The sequence below is a fragment of the Lepisma saccharinum genome, chromosome 8 (genome assembly GCF_977018435.1).
Source record: "Lepisma saccharinum chromosome 8, izLepSacc3.1, whole genome shotgun sequence".
Classification (NCBI taxonomy): domain Eukaryota; kingdom Metazoa; phylum Arthropoda; class Insecta; order Zygentoma; family Lepismatidae; genus Lepisma; species Lepisma saccharinum.
The window spans coordinates 81271320-81285044 of NC_139236.1; the positions used below are offsets into that span (position 1 = coordinate 81271320).

Sequence of the window (13725 nt, forward strand, 5' to 3'; positions counted from 1 at the left end):
ATGAACATTCGTGATCTTTCATAACGAATGAAATCACTAGAAGACTACATGCTCCTATTCATATACTCATCTTATATCTTATCTTTAACGGATTGTTTTTCATAATGTAGTATATATGTTTTTTGATTTACGTATAATAATGATACATTCTCAAAATCTTTCGATGACATATAGCGAGAGGTGTTGACACACTTGCTATACACTAGTCCTTCTTTATATTTCTCATTAATCGGCACTTATTGAGAAGAAATTTCTTTCTGTGTGTAAGTCATAATATTTGATGGAATCTTCGTTTCTATGTACTTGAATTTCTCTTTAAATGCTCTTCAGTACATAACACCAATGAAAAAAAAATATTTAAGCTGTTTACACACTTTAAATTTTTGTATCAACTTAGTTGTGACTAATTGAAACAGTATATATATGCTCAGTTCTTTAATTGCAGAATTAATTGATACAGCTGTATGTGAAAAGTAGTGATACAATAAACTTGGTGATTAAATGGTGCAGAGTAATCCAAAATCCTAGTTCAATGTCATCGCTTGCTTGGTGGAGGTTCCTGTAAAGAACGGATAAGGGCGAATTAGTTAAAACCAAAATGTTTGCTCGTCACAAACAAAATTCTGAGGTGTGTAGAAAGCATAAATAAAACATAGTATGGCATTTGAGAGCATCAACATTTGGCATGTTGGATTATAGCACCAAATTATTCAATGCGTCCACATTACTACATTACGACCGAACTCTCTAGGTGGCATTTTGAAATATGAAGCCATCATTACTTACTTTCATTGATCTCCTTAGCGCTCAATTACTTGTATTAATCTTTTTAACGCTCATTATCTCGAGAATAAGTGGATCAATTTTAACGATAAATGGTTTGAAGTAAAGGGGACAATGGGAATTTTTGTAAGCTTGTAGCATTTAATGAATGATTAGAATCTATGTAATTATTCTTCCTATTTAAAGAAAAGGATAAAATTAGAAGTAATTACATTTTGTGGAATCCGGTCGAGCACCTGCAATTCAAACAAACACGTGGCTGTAATTTAAAATTATATTTAGGTCTTTCTTATTCTAATTACGGATAGTTGTAAATAATTTTGAATTACGTGGCTTTCTAAAAGGATATTTCCATGTAATATTCGTAATTGGGGTGAGATTGTTCATGGAGACCTATTTCAATGAGAACTTTTAAGTAAAAGTCATGGAATCATGTTTTTGTTGTGCTACAAAAGTTTTGTGTGACGTCATTTTTGCATATCGTGCAGTGTTTCATTTTCGCAAAGTACGGTGTATGTATATCTTAAAGAATTGCTTTCTGCTGCTGTCCCCGTTCACTTATGGGAAATTTACGAACAGCGAGGAACTATGTGTACTCTCCCTAACAGAGCCTTACTTGACAATTCCGTAGTGTGTGACGTTGTGCCACCCTGTCGACAATCAATCTCACAACTGATCGAACACAGCGAGGTAGGAATATGATTACATATCAATCAGCAGGTAAAGGCGAGAAAAGAACATTCGGGTAGCAATACTATTAATTGATTTTGAAAATCCCTTATGACTTTTCCCTGAGAATAGTCTGTCGGATATGTAGTTGTCTAATATATGACTAAGTTTTCGTAAAACATGTTGACTGATACATATGGTACTGATATAGTGCATTATGATGTAACTACACTTACATTAGAACAAAATAGCATGATGTGTTGTGAAGTAAAAAATATTCACTGATAAAATGGCTAAATATGACATCTAATGAAATATTAAATATATATTTTTGCATACATAGCACGAATGCCACAGAATATCGAGTTCAGGATCACAGTTGAAACATATATATTATTTCCTCTGTAGACATACTACCATACCACCCTTCATTTTCTTAATTGGCCTCCCCGATGGCGCAGTGGTAGCGTCGTCACCTTGTAATCAAGGGGTCCCGGGTTCGACACCCGGTGGAGGCACATAGTGGTTCGGATTCCACTTTAAACTGTAGGTTCAGTCCCGATTAGCCTTTCTGTGCATAAAGTGGACTTAAAACACCAACGCAAAAACAAGATATTTGTTGTTCATTTTCTTAATGCATTTAGTCAAGCTTGCAACTTACAAGGGAAGGTATCTGACCTCCTGACGACAATCGTCAAGAAACTTGCAGGGGAAAAAAGGAGCAGGTGTAACGTTTAGCATTTATAGTCCCTCACAGTCCCGAGAACACTTGGTAGAAAGCGGGGTGCGCATTTGCAAGATATGCGACCAGAGAAGGGAAAACTGAAGGGAGCTGTGAGTTTGAGGCAGTCCAATGCCAACAGGCACCACGTTGCACATGGAAAGTCCGCTATCGTCCCTTGTTGGTTTCAAGGAGCTGATCATCTATGGTATCCTTTGACCACTGTTGGATGTTTATTGATGCTCCTCTCCGCATGGTTAACATATTCTTAATTATTATTCTGTCTAAATAAATGTACAGAATGTTTATTAATTTGGAATGAATTTGGGTGTATCTTTGCTCGTGGTGTGTTTGGGTTAGTGATATTACAATTAATTTATTTTGAATGATATAATTGGTTTTTTCAAGTTATTATAATTTAATCATTTTAGTATCATTCTTGAAGCTTAATATGTGGATTCAACAATAGAAATCTGCAAATTCAGTCTTTTCTGGTCATGTGGGTTGAAGTAAGGCAAATATTGATTAACGTTTGTTATGTTATTACATGACATCTTAGCTTGGCACCAGAACTCAATGGTGACAGTGGTTTGTGTACATATCGACTAACGTTCACATTAAAGAACCTGACGTCCAACGGGCGGCAAGATGACGAACTTTGTTCCTGTCATATATGTTACAAATAGCCTAATAGATCCTTACATAAAAATTGTTTCTCTTTTAGCAACTTGTGAGTAACAAATTGTGAATCACAAACTGATAGACTTCGAAAATTATGAAGTAAGTCTACTGAAGTAAGTCAATCCTCCCCGATAGCATAGCGGTAACGTCGTGGACTTGTAATGAAGGGGTCTCGGATTCGGTTGAAGCACATGTCACAGTGGTTCGTATCCCAATTTATACTGTAGGTCCAGTCCCTACTATCCTTCCTGTGCATAAAGTGGACTTAAAACAACAAATCAATCAATCAATACTCAAGTAAGTCACTTCTACCTTGAAGATGAGAGTGGCGCTAGCTCTCGAAACGTTGGAAACTGTTTGATAGCTCGAGATTCTTCATGTTCGAAAATTGTTTCAGATATAATATATAGCTCATATATCGGATACATTTGATGACATTAAGAGAACTGTCATCGTCCCAAAATCATGTGTTTTAAATCAAAGGTGATAAAGTCCCGCAGAAAGCCATACTTTTTTAAAAAATGAATTACAATCTACGATTATGCTTGGCCGATAATATTCTAATGTGAATATGTAAAGACTAATGTAGATCTAAGATTTCCTGCTACAGCCCAATGTTTGTCACATACATGTGGTGCTGACATATGTTGCAAATACAACTACAGTATGGCTTGAAATGAAGTACATAGAAAGTTGGTAACATTGTACATTATTGCTTCCGTATCAATCCCTAAGATTATATGTTTATTTTATTAAGTCACTCTGAGCGCTTCACGTTGACCAGGGCATTCACTTGTTTTCCTCAGTTGTCTCAAGCCTCTGAGGCATGTTTATAATGCACAGTGTTGCGCTATGCAAACCTCCTGAGCATTCACGAAAACAGGTAGTTCCTTCTGTTTATGGAGTCAGCGGTTTGCGTAGTGGCAATTAATAACACGATTCCGCATAGAGGAAAAGCTCGAAGGCCTAGTAATATAGAGGTGAGACAAGCTGAGAGGGGACTGACTTTTGGGATTGAGTTGAGAGAGAAGAGGTGGTCAGCAAGGCAGGTCAGAAGTGGAACGACGCTTTGGTCGACGAATTGGAGAAGCTTACAGAGGACTTAGCTTATTTGATTCAGCTTAATACTTCAGATAGACAGGTAATTATCCTAACACCCAGCCATGATTCAGGTTCAACGGTTCACAAAACCCAACGAGTGACCATTGTCTTTTCTGTAGTTTAGTTCCTTAGTGTGATTTTGTACCTTTCGCATTGCCAAGCGTTAACTCGTCACGCCAATGACGAGTGATCTCATCAGAGGATGAATGATGAGTAATTTACATCACCCATTGATTAATTGGTTAACAGTTTAGGTATTCATAAGATCCCACGAACTTTAAGGTTCGTTACGTTTTGGAGATTAGCGGGTCTTTTCATTTTTTTCAGAAATGAAAAGAAATTGTTAACCTATTTAGAATTCAACCCCACCCCAAATTTCGTTACGTGGTGAAGATTTGGGCTTCCCATCCATTTCCTCGGGAATGCGATGAGAAAATAGAATGTTATCAAGTTGAGGTTTCAACAATTAGTTTTAAATTCAAACCCACCCCAAAATTTTGCTCACTCGTTTAGTTTTTTTTGGTATGTCCTTGCCACAATTGATTTTGAAAATACATAGGGCTTAAAGGTTTTTAACATTAATGGGGGGAGAAGAATTTATATATGCCATGATAGATGTCGAGCTTTCACCTTGCTGATGAACTCGATGAAACTTTAGACCAGTTATTAGATATAGCACGAGGAACTACAAGTTTTAATTTAGATGTCAGCGGTCCAACTGCAAGTTCCACTCCCAAATTTAAACGTAGCCCAATATTAACTAGACGCATTCAGCGACAGTTATTAGAACAACAGGAAAAGGAAAAGCAATTAGAGTACCAAGGTCAGGATATTAGAGATTTAGGCCCAACACAATTTGCAACTATGGCTCAGTCTCAGTTTGTTCCCCCAACTATTCTAGAGGGTATCCCATTTCAGGGGATAGCCGGGGAAGACGTTTCGAAATTTTTAGACAAAGTAGATAGCCTTGCCATCTTAAATGGTTGGAACAGCGCCAGAAAGCAGGAATTATTCCCAGCTCTCCTGGCCGGACCAGCGTTACGATGGTACCAGATTGGAAAGATGTTCCAGAAAATCAAGATAGGTCTTACGAGGATATACAACAAAAATTTAAGGATGAATTTACAGGGTCCTTGGATCAACTCCAGATCGAGGAACAAATTCGATACAGGTTGCATAAGGAAACTGAGCCAGTTACAAATTATGTAAGGGACAAGCAGATACTTTTACTTAAGGCAGACCCCAAAATGAGCATTCAACAGCAGAGTAAACAGATTATATTAGGACTGCAGGTGGATTACATGAAGGATATCCATCATAAAGAGTATGAATCAGTGCATGGGTTGCTTAAAGATTTAAAATCCTTCGAAAAGCATCAGTTTTTGATGAGGCAGCGCAAGCTGAAAGAGCTGAGGTGCGAAGATCAAAGGGACAGTTTATTCCTTCCTTTGCACAGTGCACCAACACTTTGTCAACAGCAGCAGAATTTATTGCAGAATAACAATCTGGCTACTGCTGAGTCTGCACAATCGCGACCTACTTCTGGGATCGAAGCAAGATTCAATGCCTTGCAAAAGGAGGTCGAGCAATTGAAATTAGCTAATAATCCTCCAAGTAACAAAGCTCAAGTCCAGGCTCAGGAAACTGGTCTGGAAGCAAGATTAGCGAGTCTTACTTTTAGACTGGATAGCATTGAGGATCAGAAACAGCACCCTGGCACCGACTCATCTAGTCAGAAACAATTTAGAGACCCATGTTATAGAGAGCATTATCAGACAGGAAATAATTATAGAGGTTCCTACAGGGGTAACAATAATAGACGACCACAGTACAATAGGGGGTATAGGAATGGACGCCCTAATAATAATAACAATTCAGATCGCAATAGGCGATATGGCAATACCCAACAATGGCGAGGAGGTGGAAACTTCCGCGGACAGAACTCGCGGGGTTCCTCGTCTTCAGCAGGGCGAGGCCAGGAAGACAGGGAAGAGCAACGGGGGAGACCACGCTGCTCTATTTGTAATTACCCTAATCACTCGGCAGCCACTTGTTTTCAGAACAAGGAGGCTTTAAACGAGCAGTAACTGCCCATAGAAGAGACGTATGCGCACATTTTGTTGGAAAACAAATTTCAGTCTCTACTTTCCCCTATGAGGAATTAATTTACATTAACGCAGTGTTAGGGGGACAACGTCAGAGGTTTCTTGTGGATTCCGGAAGCCAAGTATCAGTTACTAATGATCGAGGTATTCCTTCAACCGCCAAACGTTTTAAAATTCATACGGCCATAAGGGGAGTAGCAAAAGAACAAATTGAAATTAAAGAGATTGTCCTGTTAACATTTGCAATAAACGGCCGCAATTTTACCCATCCTTTTCGGATGATTCCAAATTTTGAACATGGGACAATCTTGGGAAATGATTTTTTAAGAGCTCATAAAGCAAATTTGGATTTTGATCAAAATCGACTCACATTGAGGAGATTTGGTACTCCTCCGCGGAACCAGTTAAGGACGGAACACAGAAAAACCTTTGACGTATCCATAAAAGTTGCTAGTCTGATCAGGGATTTATATGTGCCAGAATTTGTAACTTCCAGACAAATTAGAATTAAACCTAGGTCTCATTTGTGTATTCCTGTCAAATTGACAAATTCTAGTAATCAGAATTTAACTTATTTAGAACCAGATTTACAGTTTCAAATGGACACAGGCTTAATGGTGCCTCGAGCCATTGTAAATCCGGAGTAATTTTTAATTTGGATTACTAACCCAAATTCTTACAAAATTAAAATTATGAAGTGGCACGCTTAGGTACCGCAGAGGCATGGCAAAATCCAGTACCAGCTTCGCGTCATATTGCAGATGACGAAGGACCTAACGTTATGGTGACCAAGGAGACTGGCACCATGACAAAACCAGTGCACGACATTACTAAATTTGACATTAATCCAGCATTAGAACCCGATCAGAAGTTGCAACTTAGACAATTACTAGAGAGGTATGTAGATGTGTTTTCTTGGTCCGAGCAGGACATTGGTTGCGCCACTAACTACACGCATCGGATAAAGTTAAAGGACGATTCTAAATTTCACGTCCCAGCCTACTCTATACCTGCACCTGCGTAAGGAAATTAATCAGCAAATTGACAACTTGCTAGAAGCAGGGGTCATCAGTCCTACGACATCACCCTACAATTCACCAGTTTTTCTTGTTAAGAAGAAATCAGGAGCTTATCGCATGGTGCAGGATTTTCGATTACTTAATGCTAGGTCTGTTTTCGATGCAGTTTCGATAGGAAACATTTCAGAGATATTGCATAATATGGCCGGTAAGAGCTACTACTGTAGTGCCGACCTGAAACAAGGATTTTTTCAGATACCATTAGCGGAAGAATCGAAAAAATACACTGCCTTTACTATACCAGCCAGGGTACAATTTGCCATGAATTTTACACCTATGGGACATGTGACATCTCCCGCGGCGATGACCCGATGTGTTCAGCTCGCTACAGTGGGTATGAATGATAATAATTTTGCCTTTTATATTGATGACATGTTTGTATTTGCTAATACATTTAACGATATGTTGGTGAATTTAGAGAAAATATTCCAATGTTTACGATCTGCCGGATTGAAATTGGCTGTACCTAAATGTTCATTTGGATACTATGAGACAATTGCCTTAGGCCACAATGTGGGCAGATATTGGTACCGTATCGGCGATAGGATCCTGTCATCCATTAAGAATTATAAGATTCCTACCACCACAAAAAAGGTTAAAATGTTTTTAGGTCTTTGCAGCTACGTAAGGAAGTACGTCAAAAAATTTTCTGACAATGCATCACCATTACAAGGTTTAATTGGTAAAGGCAAGAAATTTACATGGGGTCCTGAACAACAATCGGCATTTGAGAAATTAAAGGAAGCACTAATTACTGCACCTGTTTTGTTACCTTACGATCCAGCGAAGAACACCAAGGTTTTTACCGATGCTTCATCTCATGCGGTCAGTGGCGTATTGATGCAGCCCAATGCAGAAGGAGTAGTCGTTACGCTACTGTGTTGGACGGAATGCACTTGGGATATGTAAAATATACTGACTGTTACGTTGTGTGTGCAGTATTGTTGTTGTGTTGATACATACAAGTGTTGAATCAGATGTTGTGTTGATACAGGTAACGTTTTTCGATAGACTTACATTATACTTACAATATTAAATAAAACAGTACCTGTTCTGCCTTCCGTTAATATATTTATCCTAGGCCTGCCTGCAATATAAGAACCAGAGCATTAAAACGGGTGATGAAGTACAAATTCACGTATTCCTTCCTTAAATCACTTGAGCTCCGTACACATTTTTCAAATATATTTAGGATATTAAAAAAGGGTAAATTATCGATAACATGATGACGTAGTGCGAAGTTAACTGCTACTCAACCTCCAGTTGAGGAACAAATCGCACATTGAAAATCCGTCACTAATCCATAATCTGGCGTCTCTACATATGAGCTCGCAAAAAACTTTCTTCATACGCGCGCGCAAAGGTGCATATGTGTATTAGAGATAAACATTATGTGGGTTTCATTTATTTTAAAGTTCTTTTGCTAAATTATTTTTAACATTAATTGACATTAGCTACACTGTACTCATTATGAATATTAGTATACGTTGCCTCTCACGAATTGTTAGTTTTTTCTGTTTATTATATTTAACTTTAATGTTTCGGTCTATAAATTACTGTCATCTTTACTTACCACAGTCTGAAAAGATACATGGAATTTCAAGTTAGAACTCAGTTTCTCGCAATAACGAAAAGCATATTTATTATAGGACGGTATTTAGCACAATATCTCATTGAACCTCATATTTCGAAACGTTTATGAATTCTGAATTCTAGCTAATACATTTAAACATATTAATTCGCATTTGCCAGTTACTTCGCTTACATAGTGAAATAATAGTCTATTCTTCAATGGCCAACTAATCTTTTTGATATCTAACTACCAGTTGGAGTTTACCTGAAGACTTACTCAGCAACGGGTTTTTCAATGTGAAAATAAGCGATGTTCAAGTAACTGTGTGTTGATCGCTTGATAATCGTGAGGGGAATTAATTTTATAATCTGCCATTTAGATGTATCAATTCAAATCTACTTTCTCCTGGTATGGAAAGGTAGAACTACAATAAGGTTCACGCAGACAGGTTATTATTATTTTTTAAACGAATTGTATGTGAGGGAAAGGCAATTACTATACAATTGGCTATGTTACTAAAACAGATCCATCTCACAAACCGCAAGATGATCGTATGTTACGTAGTATAGACATTTATGCTTTCTTACACAGCAATGTAGGAAACACGAAATTCAAATATCTCTTCTGGTCGTGCAATCACTTGAGCTCCGTACACATTTTTCAAATACATATAGGCTATTAAAAAAGAGGGTAAGTTATCGATAACAGCAACAAAAAGAAAGAGAAATAGTAGATTAGAAGCAGGAGTCCCATGGGTGTCCGGTAGGGGAGCAAGGGGGGCACGATCTCCCCATGGAAAATCAAAGTCAATCAAAAAGTACATGTTTGGCACATGAAATTTGAATTCAGTGACAGTAATATACGTTAAAATTTCATAGGTGTTTCAGGAACTTAACTTCAAACTGAAGGAATGTTTTTCGAGGGCTCAAAATTGTTATGGGGGGAAATGTGCCTCGTTTGGCCCCCCTGAAAAAAAAAAACTTGCGGTCGTCCATGGGGACTGCAACTCGTGACATGTAACGTAACGCGCTCTCATACTACCGCATATTTGACACTTGCAGAGCCCTCTTCGAGATAAGACAAAGTTTACAAAGTAAAGTCTAGCGACCAATTCCTTTTACTATGGGCATCAGTAGAGCTTTGAGAAATTGTCTTTCGCTGGAAATTGCCAGGTACTATGATGACCATGGGATAAAGCACGGATTAAGATAACTGCTACTTAACCTCCAGGTGAGGAACTAATCGCACATTGAAAAACCTGCACTAATCCACATTCTTGCGTCTGTACATGTGCACTCGTAAAACTTCGTCTATACGCGCGCGTGCAAGGGTGCATATGCGTAATGCAGTTCATCATTTTGTGGTTTTCATTCATTTTGAACTTCCATTGTTAAATTCTTTTTAATATTAATTGGCATTAGCTACACTGTACGAATCCTGCACATTGGTGTTCGTTGCCTCTCACATATTATCAATTTCTTCTATTATATTATCTTTGATTTTTCTGCCCATTAATTAATGTCATCCGTACTTACCGGTTTCTGAAAAGATACAAAGAATTTCAAGTTAGAACTTCTTAGAATATCTCATAATAACGTAGAGCTTTTTCATCCCCTATAGCTAGAATAATTTGCATGACCATCGCCCACCTACTACATGTTAATTCATAATTTGTTTCTCCCTTCTATCCCGAAAAGTAACTAGAAGAAGAAAACACACAACTATCGGCATTTGCACTTCAAAAACTGTAGATTACTTATAAAAGTGATAACACACTGGAAGAGAGATCATTGGATAGAAATAGGAAAGAAATCTGAAGTGCACAAAATCCCCAAGATTAATTAATGTTAACATTTTACTCATACACTTTATGCCCTGCGCGACAAAATAAAGTGTACTGGCTATTAGTGCAAGGCGATAATGCCCTAAGCTTCAGCACCCACTAAGTGTTTTCGACCCCTTCGAAGTGTTAAACAATTAAAAGTAAAATCAAAGAAATTCTCACAGAATAGATAAAAGTCTAAAATTGCGTGTAACACTTAAAGTAAATGCACAAGTGTTCGAGGGCTTAGTCACCTAAATAATCGCTTATATTTTGTTTGTATTACCTTATTTAAAAATAAAATTATATCATAGACATCAAATCTATTGTAAAGTTTCAAAGAATTTACTTGTTGTTTCATTACAAATTCAGGACATAACGTTTGTTTTGATAGCGTGCAGATAATATACTTGTATTCGACACCCCCATCAAATGAACTACTCTAGTATTCGACATAGTAGTCGACATCCCTTATTCGTTCTTGAAATATAATACAAGTCTATTAGTAAGCGAAGAATATAAAATATTGCTTGAAACAGAAAAACATATAAAAATTGTAGGAGCGTTTGATGTATTTGTATGCCAGAAACGCAACTTTCTAAGACTAAATTCCTAAAATGACCAAAAATTATTAAATATGCATAAATCCCTCCGTAGAATTCAAAATGCTTGACTGAGATACTGTTTTCGAACATAAACACAAATAATTTCTTTCCTTGTATCACAATTTCGCTGCTGTATTCCCTTTGAAACTGGCACCTTTTCAAGCTCGCGGTTTTGAGACTTGCCGCAAAGTACAAAAAAATTGTTACTCGAGAACTAATTGATGTAGAGAGATAAAATTGGTTTTGTTTTCTTCTTGAAGATAGGGCTTTAAACTGATGTAAAATTTGTACATTGTGCCTCCCAATAAATCGTGTTAAAGCAAGAAGAAGGATATCTTTCTCTAAAACGGCCCCTGTGGACCTTCGATAGACCGAAGTAAGTAGAAGAAATGTTGTATATAGCTGTGGTACATTTCTACACCCGTGCAAAATTTCGTTGAAATCAGACTGATACTTACTTCTTGATTAAAATATAGCATTATTATATGAAGCAACGGTGTTACCAGCTTTTGTACAATGTCCAGAATGTCACTATAGAGGAGCCCAAGTTAAGAGTTCAGTATGGGCTGTTATGGCCTTTTAGTTTTGAGATCCCCACCCTCATTCTGTCAAAAACAAAAGTCGTTTACATGCGAAGAGAAAATAATAAATATGCAAAAAGGAGAGGAAATGTAAGGTTTTGATGGTCTATACCTTCTTTTACAATTTAGAACATTCAAAATATGCGCTTTCCTTTCTTATGTTAAGCGCGATTTGGGGAGTCAAAAATAACAGCCGTCCGCCTGTTGCCACTCGCTGCAAGCACGTGTTGGGAAGAGAGAAGGGGGTGGGGAATGGCCAGGCAAATGTTCGTGAATAGGTTTCCGTCTTGGGGCCAGGTGAAGAAATGTATTATTTGTGTGTGGGCTTTCTCGTTTTGGGGAATTTTTCTCTGAAAACAGGCATATTGTATGCATTGGCGGATCTAGCGGGAATACCCCCGGTTCACTTGCTCTTCCCAAAGGATGACTAACTATTATAAAAAGTTAGATAGCATTATATTAAAAGAACATAAAATGATCGAGCAGTTCTTTTCCAGATAGTAAAGTTTGAGGCAAATGCATAAATAGGGAATAGATTTATGAGGTACCTAAGTAAATTTAATCTGGGACTTGTTGCTTGCAAGGCCATAACGTTAACTGATGTACACAAAGCGAGAGCATTTTAGATTGAATATTTCCAATGTCTGTCCTTCCTTTCTGTTATCATTGTTCACACAAATACAACAGAACTTCATCTATTTCACACCTCTAGTAATTGATTAATTGAGTTTTAGATTCACTTTTCTGCACAGATATGTTAATTGGGACTGGACGGACTTACGGTTTTATGTGAGATACGAACCTTTAAATGCCTCCACAGGGTATGGAACCCTAATCCCTTAATTAAAAGGCGACGACCGGGATGCTTTGGTGTATGCCGGTATTATAATGAACACTGTTCCGTTTCAAATGAGACAGTGCACCGAAAAATGTGAAAGAGGCCTTCCCGATGGCGCAGTGGTAGCGTTGTCGCCTCGTAATCAAGGGTTCCCGGGTTTGATACCCGTTGGTGACACATAGTGGTTCGGATCCCACTTTAAACTGTAGGTCCAGTCCCGATTTGCCTTTATGTGCATAAAGGAAAGAAAAACACTGTGATAAAATAGAGAGCAAGACGTATGAAAAGTATATTCGGAAACAGTTATTTTCAAATCTTCCTCCACTGACCGTCATTATTGTGGACCAACAGCTGCAAGAATGAACAGCTTCCCACCAAGTCATGCATTCTTGTATGTTCCTGGTCAAAGCAAACTATTGTAGGTGCCAGCACCCATGTTGTGACTCCACGCTTTTGATGGGCAATTGTTCTCCCATATTTAAATATAAGGGGAATTTGATGCTGAACGTGCTACTATTACATTAAATTGCAAGTTTAATTTCATCTTGACATCGGAAATTATGTCGGAACATCGGTGTTGTGAAACTATGAATTTTAATAATACGATCGTCAATAACAGAAAAGATATCGGAACTAAAAATAGCCTTAAAATTTGCACAGCACTTGTTTACGTCACTTTGAATTTTCAAAATTTAAGTGCTTTATTCTTGTGAATCTGGTAAAGAATAATACATAATAATTCCACGCGACTGCACTTTTTTATAGCTAGTTGTTATTAATACCCGACTTATTTTTTTTTTCGTGATATCATGCTTTTCCTCATGGCTAGTAAATATGGTTCTCTATTTTATACATACACATTTATCGAGTAGAATAGTTATTACAAAAAAAATGTTACATTCTGTTTCATATCTCGCAACCACTAGGACTTTCTTATTTACAGGAATTATAATCTTAAAAGGACGAAAATACGAGGGGAAAATGTCTGCTTCATACAAAGAAAACATATGTTAATATTAAGTTATCGGATAGGGCATAGTATATAATAATAAATATTATGCGCTTATCCACTTAATACATTTTCTCTTTGTAATTTGGGTAGTTTCCCCGATTCCTACTCCCGCTGTTGAATTGCACATACTCGCAAGTCGCCTCAAGAGGAAACAT

General features: G+C 37.5%; 1 long non-coding RNA gene across 1 annotated transcript; it reads right to left on the reverse strand.

The window, feature by feature from the left end:
- Positions 1-422: 422 nt before the first annotated feature.
- LOC145991586 (uncharacterized) lies at positions 423-8905 on the reverse strand. The gene is made up of 3 exons (XR_014442074.1): positions 8188-8905; positions 996-1019; positions 423-559 (listed from the first exon to the last, which is right to left on the reverse strand). It is a non-coding gene; the product is annotated as an uncharacterized LOC145991586 (long non-coding RNA).
- Between the last annotated feature and the right edge of the window lie 4820 nt (positions 8906-13725).